The sequence below is a fragment of the Sapajus apella genome, unplaced genomic scaffold (genome assembly GCF_009761245.1).
Source record: "Sapajus apella isolate SASKATOON/1434 unplaced genomic scaffold, GSC_monkey_1.0 scaffold33, whole genome shotgun sequence".
Lineage (NCBI taxonomy): Eukaryota > Metazoa > Chordata > Mammalia > Primates > Cebidae > Sapajus > Sapajus apella.
In genome coordinates this window covers 7487704-7506071 of record NW_022436973.1, presented here as the reverse complement: position 1 = coordinate 7506071, position 18368 = coordinate 7487704, and the positions used below count along the sequence as shown (strand labels likewise).

Below are 18368 nucleotides of genomic sequence, written 5' to 3'. Positions count from 1 at the left end.
TACACTGGAGATGGAAAAATGGTAATTTTCTAGTTTTGTCATTCTGTTTTATTAGCTGATCTTCTTCTGTAAGAAGAGCTTTTATTTTTATTATTTTAAAGTGCATTAAGGAATAAGATTATTCAATGTGGAGGTGTAGTCTGTTCCATTCATTGTTATTATTTTTGCTAGAATTATCCCAAATTTGGCCAGTGGGAGGTTGTTTAAACTAGCTCCTTTGTTCTTTTGACACATTCATGTTAGTCCCTTAGCATATTTTTGTTTTCCGGCAGTATTAGAAACCCCAAACTTACCTTCTACTTTTTCTATCCCAGACCTTGGACTCAGACAGTTATACAAGGCTTGGTTTCTTTAATTGGAAAAGGGTATTTAGAAATTGACATGTGAGCGGGGCACGGTGGCTCACACCTGTAATTCCAGCACTTTGGGAGGCTGAGGCAGGCGGATCACGAGGTCAGGAGTTTGAGACCAGCCTGGCCAACATAGTGAAACCACATCTCAATGAAAAACACAAAAATTAGCCAGGTGTGGTGGCACGCGCTTTTAGTCCCAGCTACTCAGGAGGCTGAGGCAAAAGAATCACTTGAACCCCGGAGGCGGAGGCTGCAGAGCCGAAACTGCGCCATTGCACTCTAGCCTGAGAGACAGTGTGAGAATCTGTCTCAAGAAAAAAAAATAATAAAATAAATTGACTGCTGAGGTTGAAGCTGCAGTTAGCTATAATCACACCACTGCTTGGGTGATAAGAATGAGACTCCATCTCTCTATTTCTTTCTTTCTTTCTTTTTTTTTTTTTTTTGAGACAGAGTCTGGCTCTGTCACCCAGGCTAGAATGCAGTGGCGTGATCTCGGCTCACTGCAGCCTCCACCTTCCAGGTTTAAGTGATTCTCCTGCCTCAGCCTCCCAAGTAGCTGGGATTATAGGTGCCTGCTGCCATGCCCAGCTATTTTTTTGTAATTTTAGTAGAGATGGGGTTTCACTGTGTTGGCCAGGCTAGTCTTGAACTCCTGACCTCGTGATCCACCTGCTTCGGCCTCCCAAAGTACTCGGATTACAAGCGTGAGCCACCATGCCTGGCCCTCTATCTATTTCTAAATAAAATAAATAAATAAAATAAAACATTGGTTAAAAAAACAAATTTTTGGGCACTGGGTGTGTTTATTGCTGCTAGGATGTCATTGTCTTAACCTTTTAGTGGATGGAGCTAAGAAGTATATTTTTTGAAAAATTGTGAGTTCACATGATATTTCCAATTTATTTATTTATTTTTTGAGACAAATGTCTTGCTCTGTCTCCCAGGCTAGAGTGCAGTAGTGCTATCAATGGCTCACTGCAACCTCTGCCTCCCGAGTTCAAGCAATTCTCCTATCTCAGCCTCCCAAGTAGCTAGGACTACAGGCACGTGTCACCATGCCTGGCTAATTTTGTATTTTCAGTAGAGACGGGGTTTCACCCTGTTGGCCAGGCTGGTGTTGAACTCCTGACCTCAAGTGATCTGCCTGCCTTGGCCTCTCAAAGTGCTGGGATTACAGGCATGAACCACTGCTCCCAGCCTAAAATGTTAGATTTAAATTGGAAATATAAGGCCTGTGCAACAGAGTGAGACACTGTCTCAAAAATAAATAAATAGACGATGCATGGTAGCTCACGCCTGTAATCCCAGCACTTTGAGAGGCCAAGGTGTGTGGATCACCTGAGGTCAGGAGTTTGAGACCATACTGGCCAACATGATGAAAACTAGCCAGGCGTCATGGCAGGTGCCTATAATTCCAGCTACTCAGGAGGCTGAGGCAGGAGAATCGCTTGAACCCAAGGAGGCTGAGGTCACAGTGAGCCGAGATTGTGCCACTGCACTCCAGCCTCGGCAACAGAGAGAGACCCTGTTCCCCCAAACCTTCTCCCCAAATAATGAATGAATGAATGAATGAATGAAACAAAAAGAACTAACAAATAGAATATGCATGGTATAACTATGCTAAATAAAACTTAAAATATGACTGGCCATGGTGACTCACGCCTGTAATCCCAGCAATTTGAGAGGCTAAGGCGAGCAGACCCCTTGAGGTCAAGAGTTCGAGACCAGCCTGGCCAATATGGTGAAACCCTGTCTCTACTAAAATTGCAAAAAATTAGCTGGACATGGTGGCATGTGCATATAATTCTAGCTAGTTACTCAGGAGGCCTAGGTGAGAGGATCACTTGAGCCCAGGAGGCAGAAGTTGCAGTGAGCCAAGATTGTACCACTGTACTCCAGCCTGGGTTAACGCAGTAAGACTCTGTCTCAAAAAAACAAACAAACAAAAAACATTTTGGAAATATATATACATTCCCCTTCCAGATTTATTGAGCTATAATTGACAAAAGGAATTTATGTATTTATTTTTGACGTGGAGTCCTGCTCAATCACCCAGACTGGAGTGCAGGAATGGGATCTCAGCTCACAGCAACCTCCATCTCCAGGGGGGTTCAAGCATTCTTCTGCCTCAGCCTCCTGGGAGCTGGGATTACAGGCACCCACCACCACGCCTGGCTAATTTTTGTATTTTTAGTAGAGGCAGCGTTTCACCATGTTGGTCAGGCCTGTGTTGAACTCCTGACCTCAAATGATCTGCTCACCTTGGCCTCCCAAAGTGCTAGGATTACAGGCATGAGCCACTGCACCCGGCCAGGAATTTAGATTTAGATTTTAATTTTTGTCTGTGTTTTCTATGGAAAATCTTTGTTCCTAATCATACTTTAACCTATGTGCCTTATTCTGTGTTATATGCAAAATAGTTTCAAAGTTACAGTGTCAGTATTACTATTAACAAATATACTGACTGGAGTTTAAGGTTTTTTTGACATTTGAAAAATGTATATCTTACTCAGGATAAATTGTATTTGATTTATGTCATAAACTTAATCCGAAATTAAATGAGTTTTTTTTTAAAATCTGTTATATGAACTAACAGTTCTTTCTTTTTTTTTTTTTTTTTTGAGACGGAGTTTTTGCTCTTGTTACCCAGGCTGGAGTGCAATGGCGCGATCTCGGCTCACCGCAACCTCCGCCTCCTGGGTTCAGGCAATTCTCCTGCCTCAGCCTCCTGAGTAGCTGGGATTACAGGCACGCGCCACCATGCCCAGCTAATTTTTTGTATTTTTAGTAGAGACGGGGTTTCACCATGTTGACCAGGATGGTCTCGATCTCTTGACCTCGTGATCCACCCGCCTCGGCCTCCCAAAGTGCTGGGATTACAGGCTTGAGCCACCGCGCCCGGCAGTTCTTCTTTTTTTTTTAATACTTCTATAGTCCAATTTTATTTCTACATTTAAATTATTTTTTGGGCTAGTAACAGTGGCCCACACCTGTAATCCTGACACTTTGGGACACCAAGGTGGGCAGATTGCTTTGACCTCAGGAGTTCAAGAACAGTCTGGGGCAACATGACAAAACCCTGTCTCTACAAAAAAATATAAAAATTAGCAAACCACACTGCCATGTGTGTACCTATGCAACAGTCTTGCATGTTCTTCACATGTACACCAAAACCTAAAATGCAATTAAAAAAAAAAAAAAATAGACCGGGTGCAGTGGCTCACGCCTGTAATCCCAGCACTTTGGGAGGCCGAGGCGGGTGGATCACGAGGTCAAGAGATCGAGACCATCCTGGTCAACATGGTGAAACCACGTCTCTACTAAAACTACAAAAAATTAGCTGGGCATGGTGGTGTGTGCCTGTAATCCCAGCTACTTAGGAGGTTGAGGCAGGAGAATTGCCTGAACCCGGGAGGCGGAGGTTGCGGTGAGCCGAGATTGTGCCATTGCACTCCAGCCTGGGTAACAAGAGTGAAACTCCGTTGCAAAAAAAAAAAATATATATATATATATATATATAAATTAGCTGGGTGTTGGTAGCTCGTGCCTGTAGTCCCAGCTACTCGGGATACAGGCTGGAGAATCCTTTCTGGAATCAATCTCCGCCCAGGAAGTGGAGGTTGCAGTGAGTCTAGATCGTGCCACTGCATTCCATCCTGGGTGACAGAGTGAAACCCTGTCTCAAAACAATTAAAAAATTAAAAAATAATATTTCTGGATTTGTGATAAAGACTGAGTCTTGCTGTGTTGCTCAGACTGGTCTCAAACTCCAGGGCTCAAGTGATCTTCCCGCTTTGGCCTCCTAAAGTGTTGATCTTCCCACCTTGGCATCCCAAAGTGTTGGGATTACAGCCATGAGCCACTGCACCTGGCCCGTATTATAATTTTTTTTTTAGGACCAGAGTTTTGCTTTTGTTGCCCGGGCTGCAGTGCAATGGAGGGATCTCGGCTCACCACAACCTTCGCCTCAAGGCGAAGTGATGTTCAAGCCATTCTCCTGCCTCAGCCTCCTGAGTAGCTTAAATTACAGGCATGCACCACCATGGCCAGCTACTTTTGTATTTTTAGTAGAGATGGGGTTTCTCCTTGTTGGTCGGGCTGGTTTTGAACTCCTGACCTCAGGTAATCCGCCTGCCTACGCCTCCCAAAGTGTTGAGATTACAGGTGTGAGCCACTGCACCCGGCTATAATTTTTAATGTACCACTTTGGGGTGAACTTTTAGCATGGAGAGGGTAATCCTGCCTTCCCTGTTTTTTTTTTTTTTTTGAGATAGTCTTACTCTGTCGCCCATGCTGGAGAGCAGTGGCATGATCTTGGCTCACTGTAGCCTCCACCCCATGGGTTCCAGGGATTCTCCTGCCTCAGCCTCCCAAGTAGCTGGGATTACAGGTATGTGCTACCACACCTGGCTAATTTTTGTATTTTTAGTAGAGACGTGGTTTCACCATGCTGGACAGGCTGGGGACTCCTGACCTCAGGTGATCTGGCCGCCTCAGTCTCCCAAGGTGCTAGGATTACAGGCATGAGCCACCATGCCGGCCCTGCCTTCTTTATTTACTTCCTGGGTTGTATAGATGAACTAACATCTCAGAGGCTGCAGTTTCCTAGTTGTTGCTTGGTTGATAGAATAGAATCTGCTTGCTCTGCCACCTTCTGCCTTCTTCCTGTCATCTGTCAGGAGTGTGCCATCTGTTTTAAGCAGTAGAGAAAGCTGGCCTTCTCTGTTCTTGCTCTGAACACAATGAAAAAGCTCCTTCTGTCTGTTGCTTTCCTGACACTCTGGCATCTGTCCACTAATGTGTTTCCATTTAAGCTGATGATAGTTTACTTCCATTTCTTCTATAGAGGATTTAAAAATCTGAGTTTCATAATGTCCTTAGATCATTTTTGATTTCTTTTTCATTAGGATTATTTGCACTGATCACATCTCAGTTTCTGGTTCTACCACCTTACTTCTTATACCATCTTTTTTTTTTTTTTTTTTTTTTTTAAGCAATCTTTTTTGAGCTTTCCACAAACATGCATTGAATGCTGTGAGTCAGGTAGTACACCAGGTGCTTTGAAATGAAGAAAAATAAGTACTTCAAGATGTTTAGGGATGAGTCAAGTATTTGGCTTTGGTGTTTAGTATTGATGGCCAGGGGTCGTTAATCATATATTCTCATGCTTATGTTTTTGCTAGTGATTCACATTTATTGAGTTGAAGCAGGAGCAGCCGCAAGAAACAGTCCTCGAACACCGAACTGGGAAGGAAGGAGTGATTTATTCGGCCGGGAGCAAGATGGCATAGTTGCCTAACAGCCAAGCTCGTCTAACAAAGGAAACCTTTGCCTTTATGTAGGCTTACAACTCTAGATATTACATGTGAAAGGCTCTTGGGTTTACAATTTTAGAAAGTACATGTGAGGGGGTCTTGATTGATGAAGTAAGCATGGGAGTTTGAGCAAGATTGAATGGGAACAATAGCGGGCATTTCTCCATATCGCCCCCACCCTTAACATCACCTGAGATCTTAAGGGTGGGGGGTGTTTTAATCTTTAACCTCCAGGTCACTGACCTTATGCCTGCTATGTCTCAACTTTTACTTCCTCCTTCTTTGAGGCAAGAGACAGGAAAGAGGAGTTTCTTTCCTCAGAGTGATTTACTCAGTGTCAGGCACAAGTCTAAAGGCTTTATATGTTATACCTCCTTTAATCCTCAAGATGCTATAAGGAGGCATTTTTATGATTTCCATTTTATATATGAGGAAATAGATGCAGAAAGCAGTTAAGTTTCCCAGTGCTATATAGCTGTTAATGGTGAATTAGGATTTGAGTCTAGCTAGTCTGGCTTCTGTGTACACTAGGGTGTGGCTTTGATTCCCATACATGTGTTCTGTACCTAGAATAAAGTCCCTGAAATTATATTATGAGGAGATATTTATTCTGTAAAAAGTTCATTTACAAAAACTCCTAGGGGAGAACAGTTCATTTCATATGTGGGAATTTCAGAAGGCTTCAGAAAGATGACTTTTTTTTTTCCCCCCATTTGTTGATTTTATTGCATTTTAGGTTTTGGGGTACATGTGAAGAACATGCAAGATTATTGCATAGGTACACACGTGGCAGTGTGATTTGCATTTTTTGTTTTTTTTGAGATGGAGTCTTGCTGTGTCACCAGGCTGGAGTGCAGTGGCACAATCTTGGCTCACTGCATTCTCCACCTCCTGTGTTCAGACATTCTCCTGCCTCAGCCTTCCAAGTAGCTGAGACTACAGGCACCCGCCACCATGCCCAACTAATTTTTGTATTTTTAGTAGAGAAGGGGTTTCACCAAATTGGCCAGGATGGTCTTGATCTCTTGACCTCGTGATCTGCCTGCCTTGGCCTCCCAAAGTTCTGGGATTACAGGCGTGAGCTACCATGTCCAGCCTAGAAAGATGACTTTTGATGACAAGTCATTCATTCAATGCAAGATGCTGGAGAAATAGTGGTGATTAGGACAGACAGTCCCTGATCTTTAGGAGCTGACATTCCTAATGGAGGTGGATATGGATATTCCTAGTAGAGGTGGATAGAACATAAACAAGCGGACTGCTATATACAAATAATGTTAGGTAGTGATGAATCCTAGAAAGTGGAATAAGTACTTTGTTGTTTTTTTTTTTCTTCTTTTTGGAATAAGTACTTTGAAGTGGGTAGAGAGTGCCTCTATGTGTATGTATTTTGCTTTTTGTATAGAGGGTAGACAGAGGAGATCTCTCTGACAGGGAGAAGTTTGAATAGAGTCCCGAAGTAAGTGAGGGAGTGAGTTATGTTAGTATCCAGGGGAAAGAGGATTGCAGACAGAGGCAGTCAAGGCACAAGTCCTGATGTAGGAGCAAGCAGGGCATTCAAGTAATAGTAGGACGGAACATGTGGCTTCGAGGGTAGAAAGTGAGAGGCCAGAGGTAGGAGGTGAGCCCAGAAAGGTCAGCAGGGGCCAGATTGGCCATAATGAGTTTGGACTTTATTCTAAATGTGATAGTAAGCCATTGAAAGGTCTTAAACAGGGAAGTGTTGTTATCTGATTGCAGGTATTAAAAGTGGCTGTGGGTCCGGTGAGGTGGCTCACACCTATAATCTCAGCACTTTGGGAGGCTGAGGTGGGCAGATCACCTGAGGCCAGGAGTTTGAGACCAGCCTGGCCAACATGTACCAAAAATAAGAAAAATTAACCAGGCATAGTGGTGGGCACCTGTAATCCCAGCTACTCAGGAGGCTGAGGCAGGAGAATTGCTTGAATCCAGGAGGTGGAGGATGCAGTGAGCTGAGATTGCATCATTGCATTCCAGTCTGGGCAACAAGAGCGAAACTCCGTCTAAAAAAAAAAAAAGTTGCTGTGGTTATTGTGTGTAGAATATGCTGTAGACAGCTATGGGCAGAAACAAGAAGAGCAAGGATCTTTTGTAGTAGTCCGTATGAAAGATGATAGTTGTTTGAACTAAAAAGCAGTAGGGGGGTTGATGAGAAATGATCAGAGTCTGGATAATTTTTGAAGATACAGCTGACAGATTTGCTGATGACATTGTAAGAGATAGAGAAGAGTCAAGGATGACTCCAAGGGCTTTTTCTCTCTGTACCAGTAGATGGAATTACCACATGTGGAAATGGGATAGACTTCAGTAAAACCAGGTTCTAGGAGAAGGTAAGCAGTTTGGTTTTGGGCATGTTAAATATATGAGATTCCTTTTAGATGACTAAGTGGAGATGTTGAATGGATAGTTGAATAACTGAGTCAGATGTTCAAGTGTGAGCCCTGGGTTAGAGAGAGATTTGAGAACTGGGCTGAGCGTGGTGGCTCATGCCTGTAATCCCAGGACTTTGGAAGGCCAAGACGGGAGGATCGCTTGAATCCTGAGATTGAGAACAGCCTGGGCAAAGTAGTCTCCACAACACATATACACACAAAAGATCTAAGAAACCTAGCTGGGTATGGTGGCGTGAGCTTGTGGTCCCAGCTTTTGGGGAGGCCGAGGTGGGAGGATAACTTGAGCTAGGGAGGTCAAGGCTGCAGTGAGCTATGATTGTGCTGCTCTACTCCAGCCTGGGGCAACAGAGCAAGACCCTGTTTTTAAAAAAAATAAAATAAAAGGAATTTGGGAGTTGGTAATGTGTAAATGGGATTTTAAAAAATAGACTTTTTTAGAGCAGTTTTATGTTCACAGCAAAATTGAGGAGAAAGTACAGAGTTCTGGCTGGGCACAGTGGCTTATGCCTATAATCCCAGCACTTTGTGAGACTGAGATGGGAAGATTGCTTGAGCCCAGGAGTTAGACACCAGCCTGGACAACATTGCAAGACCCTGTCTCTAAACACATACCCGAAGTAGCTAGGGTGGGTGGTGGCTTGCACCTGTAGTCCTACCTACTTGGGAAGCTATGGTGGGAGGATCACATGAGCCAAGGAGTTTAAGGCTACAGTGAGCCCTGATTATGCCACTACATTGCAGCTTAGGTGACAGAGCAAGGCCCTGCCTCTAAAAAAAAAATGGAAAAAAGAATGTACCGAGTTCCCATATTCCCGTGTTCTCCCTCTAGCCTCCCATACTTTCAACATCCTGCACCAGAATGGTACATTTGTTAAAATTGATGAACCTATATTGATACCTCAGCACCACCCAAAGACCATAATTTACATTATTAGAGTTTGCTGCTGGTGTTTTTTTTTTTTTTTTTTTTTTTTTTTTTTTTTTTTTTTTTGAGATGGAGTCTCGCTCTGTCGCCCAGGCTGGAGTACAGTGGCGCGATCTTGGCTCACTGCAACCTCTGCCTCCTGGGTTCAAGTGATTCTCCTGCCTCAGCCTCCCCAGTAGCTGGAATTACAGGCATGTGCCACCACACCTGGCCAATTTTGTATTTTTAGTAGAGACAGGGTTTCTCTATGTTGGTCAGGCTGGTCTCAAACTCCCGACCTCAGTTGATCTGCCTGCATAAAAAGATAACTTGATGCTCAAAAAGTTTCAGATTTTGGATGTTTGGATTTGAGATGCTTAACTCATAGTAAAATTCGCTGTTTTCAGGATACAGTAAGTTTTGCCCAATTCAATTCGCAAACCCCACCAGAATCAAGATATAGGCCAGGCATGTTGGCTCATGCCTATAATCCCAACACTTTGGGAGGCCAAGATGGGAAGATTGCTTGAGCCTAGGAGTTCAAGACCAGCCTGGCAACATAATGAGATTTTATCTCTCCAAAAAAAAAAAATAAATAATAAAAAATAATAATAACTGGGTGTGATGGTGTGTGTCTGTAGTTTTAGCTACTCAGGAGGTTGGGGTGGGAGGAAGATTGCTTGAGCCCAGGAGGTCAAGGCTGCAGCAAGCTGTAAGTGCACCACTGCACTCCAACTGTAGGCTGGGTGATACAGTGAGACCCTGTGTCAAAAAAAAAAAAAGGAAGAAAGGAAAGATATAAAGCACTTCTGTTACCCACAGAATTTCCTCATGTCCCTTTGTAATCAGCCTCTCCTGGCACCTCCAGCTCCCGTCACTCACTGATATGCCTTTTCCAGAATGTGTTATAATGGAATTATTCAGTACATAGCCTTTTGGATTTAGCTTCTTACACTTAGAGCATAATGCATTTGAGAGAGACCCATATTTTTGCATGAGCAAAAATAAAAGGTTGTTGCTTTTAGAAGCTAGTAGTAAGTATTCCTTTGTATGGATATACCACAGTTTATCTATTTACACATTCAAAGACATATGGATTGTTTCCAGTTTTGGGTTAATATGAATAAACATTTGCATATAGGTTTTTGTGAGAACATAAATTGTCATTTCTCTTGGATAAATACCAGTGAGTTGGGTTGCTGGGTTATGTAAGTATTTGTTTAACGAAGCGAGAAACTGCCAAACTATTTTTCAGAGTTGCTGTACCATTTTGCATTTCCACCAGCAATGTATGAGAATTCCAGTTGCTCTACATTGTTGCCAGCATTTGGTGGGATTCTTTTTTTCCTCGCTTTTTAATTAATTGTTTTAAAAAATTGAGATATAGTTTACATACTATAAAATTCAACCCCCCCCCTTTTTTTTTGAGTTGGAGTCTTGCACTGTCTCCCAGGGTGGAGTGCAATGGCATGACCTCGGCTCACTGCAACTTTCACCTTCCGGGTTCAAGTGATTCTCTTGCCTCAGCCTCCTGAGTAGCTGGGATTACAGGTGTGTGCTATCATGCCCGGCTAATATTTGTATTTTTAGCAGAGACGGGGTTTAACCATGTTGGTCAGGCTGGTCTTGAACTCCTGACCTCGTGATCTGCCCACCTCAGCCTCCCAAAGTGCTGTGATTACAGGTATAAGCCACCATGCCTGGCCCCCAGAAGCTTTTTTGTCCCTCTTCTACCCACAAAGAGAATTACTGTTTAATTTCTGTTTGCAGATATGCATTTTATATATGTATGTATATATGTAAGAATGACACGGAGTTTTGCCCTTTTCGTCCAGGCTGGAATGCAATGGCACAATCTCGGCTCAGTGCAACCTCTGCCTCCTGGATTCCAGTGATTCTCCTGTCTCAGCCTCCTAAGTAGCTGGGATTATAGGCTTCCACCACCATGCCCAGCTAATTTTTGTATTTTTAGTAGAGATGAGGCGTCACCATGTTGGCTAGGCTGGTCTTGAACTTCTGACCTCAGGTGACTTGCCTGCCTTGGCCTCCCAAAGTGCGGAGATTACGGGCATGAGCCATCATGCCCAGCCTAGACATGCATTTAAAGTGAGACCCAACAGCATGCTGAGTGTTTTCTCTAGCCACATTTAGCTGTCTGGGTACAGGAATGAAGAATGTGGAGTCTGAAATAACCAGGATTAGGTGGCAGTTATCATGAGGAAGAGAGTCGCTAGGAATTTAGGGCATATGCAAGGAGGTTAAATTAAAGAATGAAAAGATTTCCAGGAAGAGAGTGTCGGGGGAGAAGGCAGAAGGAATAACATCAGCAGAGATATTCAGGGCTTGAAAGAACTTGGCATGTTCTGAAAATCCAGAGAGGTAACAGGAGTGGTGGGAGATTGAACTAAAGAGGGAGAATTTAAGCAGCAGAGAGACATTTTTAGAACCTTCTTAGTAATAGAAAAGTGGCAGTATTCATTCTGTCATAAGATATTTGCTGAGTGGCTCTGTATCAGGCATTCTGCTGGGTACTGATAAGAGAGGGTTTAGGGATCATCTGTACATACCGATTGTTCAGTTGTTGCTGGTAAGAAATGATTGAGATAGAGAGGAAAGATGAATTTAAGACCTTTTTTTTTTTTTTTTAAATTTCAAAGCTACTGCAAATCAAAAGACCTTTGTTATACCAGGTGTTGATTAATGGAAGTGGTGAAGGGGTAGGGAAAGAGTTAAGGCATTCAAAACAGCAGTTTTTCTTCAGTTTAATACTCAGCCTTTTGTATTGATTGATTGATTGAGACAGTCTTGCTTTGTTGTCAGGCGCCAGGCTGGAATGCGTGGCATGATCTCAGCTCACTGCAGCCTTCGCCTCCTGGGTTCAAGCATTTTTCCTGCTTCAGCCTCCCCAGTAGCTGGGACTACAGGCATGTACCACCACACTCGGCTAATTTTTGTATTTTTAGTAGAGATGAGGTTTCACCATGTTGGCCAGGATGGTCTCTATCTCTTGACCTGATCCGCCTGCCTCGGCCTCCTCCCAAAGTGCTGGGATTACATTTGTGAGCCACCGCGCCCGGCCCAGCCTTTTGTTTTTTACTAAATATATCTTCCATTACCATCTCCTCTCCAACAAAGGCTGGTGATGGCTTAGAATGTTACTTTTGTGCATAGAAGTATTTTGCTTCTGTTGTGCGCCCTGAGTCAGGAATAGAGGCACACTTTGATTCTTTTTTTTGAGATGAAGTTTCACTCTTGTCGCCCAGGCTGGAGTGCAGTGGCACAATTTCAGCTCATTGCAACCTCTGCCTCCTGGGTTCGAGTGATTCTCCTGCCTCAGCCTCCCAAGTAGTTGGGATTACAGGCATGTACCACCATGCCTGGCTAATTTTCTGATTCTTGAAATAAAATGAGTGCTGTATATTTACGGACATACTGTTTATATGGCAAAGAATCTGGAAGCAGTATGAATGCTGTGGGGGAAAGTTTAGGCAAGTTCTGGGCTTGTCACCAGTTAGATAGACTATTAGGTGGCTAAGACAAAAGACACTCGTGTGGATGTGGTCACTACAGGAATGTTTACATGTGGAGTCCAGTTAAGAGCAGAAGGCTCTTCACCAGGTTTAGAGTTAGATGTGGATATTTATCTTGATTGTGTCTCTTCCTTGTCACTCTCTTTGAGGCTCCATTTCTACAAATGTAAAATGGGGGCAGTGATAATAATGACTCCTTACGTCTTCATGGGATGGTCAAGTGAGATACCTTAGATAAAGATAGTTTACAAACCCTAGAGTAAGCTACATTCATTGGTTATTAATAGCCATGTGGATGAACACTGACCAGTCGGAGTGAGAATTCAGAGGGAAATTGTTATCCTTTCTGTTTTTTTCTCCCTTGTCCCAGGATGTTTTTTTAGTTAGTATTTCTGGTATGTGAGGAGGAGCAAAAAATCCTGCCAAGCACTGTCTGGTTGGCTCTAATGTAAGCATGTACATGGTGTGTAGTATTAGGCAGCTTAATTTTACACAGAGGTAGCAAGACTGTGAGTGGCAAGCCTTCCTGGGACTTAAGGTTATACGGTGCAGGCATGTCATTGCTGTTTCCTTGAATGAGACCTGCACTGTTCTCTGCATTCTGGCCATGCACATGGAATCATGCTACCAGTGGCAGTGCTTTATTATCTTACAGCCTCCTCCCTCCCTTGGAGGAGCCCTAGGACATGTTGGCTTATCTTATAGCTTCGAGCAGTATTTCTCAAACCTGAAAACATGAGGACTGACACCTCTAACCTATAAACTATTGACAGACTCCATTTCTAGACACCAAAGCAGTCTAGTAAAATGCTACTTTCTTAGCTACTTACTGCGGTGTAACACATTTTCTCAAAATTTAGTGGCCTAGGCTGGACGTGGTGGCTCACTCCTGTAGTTCCAGCACTTTGGGAGGCTGAGGCAGGCAGATCACGAGGTCAAGAGATTGAGACCATTCTGGCCAACATGGTGAAACCCCGTCTCTACTGAAATACAAAAATTAGCTGGGCGTGGTGGTGGGCGCCTCTAGTCCCAGCTACTGGGGAGGCTGAGGCAGGAGAATTGCTTGAACCCAGGAAGCAGAAGTTGTAGTGAGCTGAGATCATGCTACTACGCTCCAGCCCTCCAGCCTGAGCGACAGAGTGAGACTCTGTCTAAAAAAAAAAATTTAGTGGCCTAAAACAATAAACATTTATTATTCTCTAGGTGACTATGGGCCAGGAATTCAGAAGTGGTGTAATGCGGGGTTGCAGGGGCTTCTGGCCCAGGATCTCATAAGGCTGCATCCATGGGGGCTTACCATGATGGCACTGGCAAGTTGATGCTGGTTCCTGACAGGTGGCCTCAGTTCCTTCACTTAACCTAGAATAGGGAATCTGAGAGTGTAGGGCAGAAGGAGCAGTGCTTTGTGTATAAGCTTGTAGTAAAATACATATAACATACAATTTAGTATTTTGATCATTTTTAGATGTACAGTTCTATAGCATTAAATACATTCACACTGTTCTGTAACTATTACCACCATCTTTCTCCAAACCTTTTTCTTTCTTTTTTCTTTTTTTTTGGTGACAGTTTCTCACTCTGTTGCCAGGCTGGAGTGCAGTTGGTGCAATCTTGGCTCACTGCCAACTTCTGCCTCCCAGTGATTCTCATGCCTCAGCCTCCCAAGTAGCTGGGATTATAGTCTTGTGCCACCATGCCTGGCTAATTTTTGTATTTTTAGTAGAGATGATATCTCACTATGTTGGCCATGGCTGGTCTCAAACTCCTGACCTCAGGTCATCCATCTGCCTCAGCCTCCCAAAGTGCTGAGATTACAGGGATGAGCTACCAAGCCCGACCTAAAAATTTTCTTGTAGAGATAAGGTCTCACTATGTTGTTTATGCTGGTCTCAAACTCCTGGCCTTGGCAGTGTGCCCTGGCTCATGCCTGTAATCCCAGCACTTTGGTTGGCCGCGGCAGGTGCATTGCATGATCCCAGGAGTTTCAGACCAGTCTTGGTAACATGGTGAAGCCCTGTCTATCCTGGACTCAAGTGATCTTCCTGCCTTTGCCTCTCAAAGTATTGAGATTACAGGTGAGTCACATGCCCAGCCCAAGATTTTTTCTTTTCTTTCTTTGTGTTTTTTTTTTTTTTGTTGTTGTTGAGACGGAGTTTCACTCTTGTTGCCCAGGCTGGCATGCAATGGTGCCATCTGGGCTCACCACAACCTCCACCTCCCAGGTTCAAGCGGGTCTCCTGCCTCAGCCTCCTGAGTAGCTGGGACTACAGGCGCATGCCGCCACGCCTGGCTAATTTTTTGTATTTTAATAGAGGCGGGTTTCACATTGTTGCCTAGGCTTGTCTTGAGCCTCTGAGTTTGGGCAATCCGCCTACCTTGGCCTCCTAAGGTGGTGGGATTATAGGCGTGAGCCACTGCTTCTGGATCAATTTTTTTCATCTCTCCAAACTAAAACCCTGTGTCTATTAATCAGCAACTGCCCTCTCCCTTCTCCCCTTAGCTCCTGGTGACCTCTATTTTACTTTCATTAATCTTGCTACTCTAGATACCTCATTTAAATGGAATCATGCAGTATTTGTCCTTTGAGTCGCTTATGTCACTTAGCGTAAGTCCTCAAGGTTCATCTCTGTTGTAGTGTGTATTAGAGTTTCATTCCTTTTTAAGGCTGAGTAATATTTCATTTTATGGATAATAGCACGTTTTATCTTTTATGTGTTAGACACTTAGGTGGGTTGCCTTTTTTTTTCTTTGAGACGGAGTCTTGCTATGTGGCCAGGCTGGAGTGCAGTGGCACGATCTTGGCTCGGTGCAACCTCTGCCTCCCGGGTTCAAGTGATTCTCCTGCCTCAGCCTCCTGAGTAGGTGGGACTACCAGTGTGTGCTGCTACGTCTGGCTAATTTTTTGTATTTTTAGTAGAGACAGATTTTCACCATGTTAGTCAGGCTGGTCTCGATCTCCTGACCTTGTGATCCGCCTGCCTTGGGTGGATCCCAAAAGTGCTGGAATTACAGGAGTGCGCCCGGCCTGGGTTGCCTTTGAGTGTTGTGAATAATAATGCTATGAATTCTGGAGTACACACATGTTTGAGTCCTTGTTTTGAGTTGAGACAGTGTTTTTGCAAATATACCCAGAAGTGGAATTGCTGCAGTGCTTTTTTTCTTTTTCACGTCAACTTTGTAGTTAGATAATCCATTACTTTATTAATTTAAAAGATTGCTTTTTTCTCCTCCAACTTTAGAGTTTTGGGGTACATGTGCAAAATTTGCAGGTTTGTTATATAGGTAAATGCATGTCATGGTAGTTTGCTGCACAGATCATTCCATCACCTAGGTATTAAGCCCAGCATTCATTAGCTCTTCTTCCTGATATTCTCTCCCCCGTCCTCCTGCAGTGCTTTTTATAACCCAGCTTTGGAAGTCCCACACCATCACTTTTGCCACATTCTGCTTGTTAGACATGAGGCCATATTCAAGAATAAAACTATTAAAACCTACCTTTTGAAGGAATGAGTGCCAAATTTGCAGACATGTAATGTTGTTGCAACTACTATTTGGGAGTGATTTTAAAATGCCAGGTTAGTTACAAATATACACACTAAAGTCCTCCCTTCCTGCCTCATTCTCTCCCTTCCATTTATTTATTTTGAGTCTCACTCTGTCACCCAGGGTGGAGTTCAAAAGTGCTTTCATGGCTCATCACAGCCTCAACCTTCTGGGCTCCAGTGATCCTCCCACCTCAGCCTCTTGAGTAGCTGGGACTATAGGCATGCACCCACCACATCTGGCTAATTTAAAAAAATATTTTTTTGTACACAGAGATGGGGTCTCCCTATGTTATCCATGCTGATCCCAAACTCCGGGGCTCAGGAGATCCTCCTTCATACTCCCAAAGTGCTGGGATACAGGCATGAGTCATTGTGCTAGGCTGATAAAATTTTTTTTAGAAATAGGGTCTCACTCTCTTGCCCAGGCTGGAGTGCAGTGGTATTGTGCTTCTGGGTTCAAGTGATCCCCTAGCTCCAGCCTCCTAAGTAGCTAGGACTACAGGCCTGGCTAATTTTATTTTATTTTATTTATTTATTTTTTTTTGAGACGGAGTTTCACTCATGTTACCCAGGCTGGAGTGCAATGGTGCAATCTCGGCTCACCGCAACCTCTGCCTCCTGGGTTCAGGCAATTCTCCTGCCTCAGCCTCCTGAGTAGCTGGGATTACAGGCACGCACCACCATGCCCAGCTAATTTTTTTGTATTTTTAGTAGAGATGGGGTTTCACCATGTTGACCAGGGTGGTCTCGATCTCTTGACCTCTTGATCCACCCGCCTCAGCCTCCCAAAGTGCTGGGATTACAGGCTTGAGCCACCGTGCCTGGCAAATTTTAAAAATTTTTTGTAGAGATGGGGTCTCCCTATGTTGCCCAGGCTGATCTTGAGCTCCTGGCCTCCTGCCTTTGCCTCCGAAAGCACTGGGATTAAAGGTAAGGGCCACATCGCCAGCCTCACACATTAAAATTTTCTAGTAGTTCTTGATTACATGGTGGTAATCTGGCATATCAATGTTCTTCATGTCATTGCCCACTTGTAACCTATATGTGGTACCTCAGCTGGGAAGCTCTGATAAAGGGTCCAGATTACAGAAAAGCACAATGTAATATTCTTCATTTCTCATGTAGACCTTGTGGACCAGCAGCTCTGTATTCACAACACCCAGTGGTCCATGGACTGCTCTGGGCAAACATTCATTTAGGGCTCAGCAGCCCATCCATAAGATCCTCCATGGCCTTCAAATGGAGTTATTGTTTCTTTCACTCACTTGAATTTCCTTGTCCTCTTTTTTGCTTTCTTACTTCTGTACTATGCTGATTTACTCCTATTACATCCTCTCCCCAGCTTCACTGCCTCCTTGATCAGCTGGAAAATGCCTACTCATCTTTCAGAATGGAGATCAAGTGTCTCCTCTTCCCCAGAGTTATCTTGGCCCCTCCTCTCACTTGATCCCTTTCCTCTCCCTCTTCCCTTTTACTCCTCTATATCTTACTCTACCTTAAGGAGCCATCTGTTGTTGCACCTGGTGTACTTTATTACAACTATTTGTACCTATAGACATACTTTTATTCTCCCAGACAATACTGTAGTAAACAAGAGACAGAGGCCTCTAGTGGTGTCTGTTGTTTCCTGGGGAAGTAGGCCATAAACACAAACAAATGAAATAATGACAGATTGGGGTAAATGCTATGAAAGAAATAAGTAGGAAACTGACACAGACCGGAAGGAAATGGGGGCTACTTGAAATAGTGTAGTCAGAGATTCTGAGGCTATAGGAGGATAAGGATGTTGCCTGGGAGGAGTGGGCAGGGGTAGATGTTTCAGGTAAAGGGAGCAGACTCGGTATGGGAAGGTGTGTGGTATGTCTGACAAATTGAAGGGCCACTGTGTCTTGTAACATAAGGTCTGTTATCCTCTGCCAGTTGCTGTGATCACGTATCTTAATAGATTTGGTTCGGGCTGGATGCGGTGGCCCACACCTGTAATCCCAGCACTTTGGGAGGCCGAGGTGGGCGAATCACAAGGTTAGGAGTTCGAGACGAATCTGGCCAACCTAGTGAAACCTCATATCTGCTAAAGATACAAAAAAAGTTAGCTGGGCATTGTGCAGGTGCTGGTAGTCCTAGGTACTTGGGAGTCTGAGGCAGGAGTATCACTTGAACCGGAGAGGCGGAGGTTGCAGTGAGCCGAGATTGCGCCACTGCACTCCAGCTTGGGTGACAGAGTTAGACTCTGTCTCAAAAAAAAAAAAAAAAAAAGTTTGGTTCTGTATTTCTTTTTTTCTTATTCTTTTTTTTTGAGACGAA

The 18368-nt window shown here is 43.8% G+C and overlaps 1 protein-coding gene across 8 annotated transcripts in view; it reads left to right on the top strand.

Annotated features, from left to right (window-relative positions):
• The window catches only part of PHF20 (PHD finger protein 20), a 167523-nt gene that overhangs the window by 37422 nt on the left and 111733 nt on the right, over positions 1 to 18368 (top strand). The gene's annotated exons all lie outside the window — the stretch shown is intronic.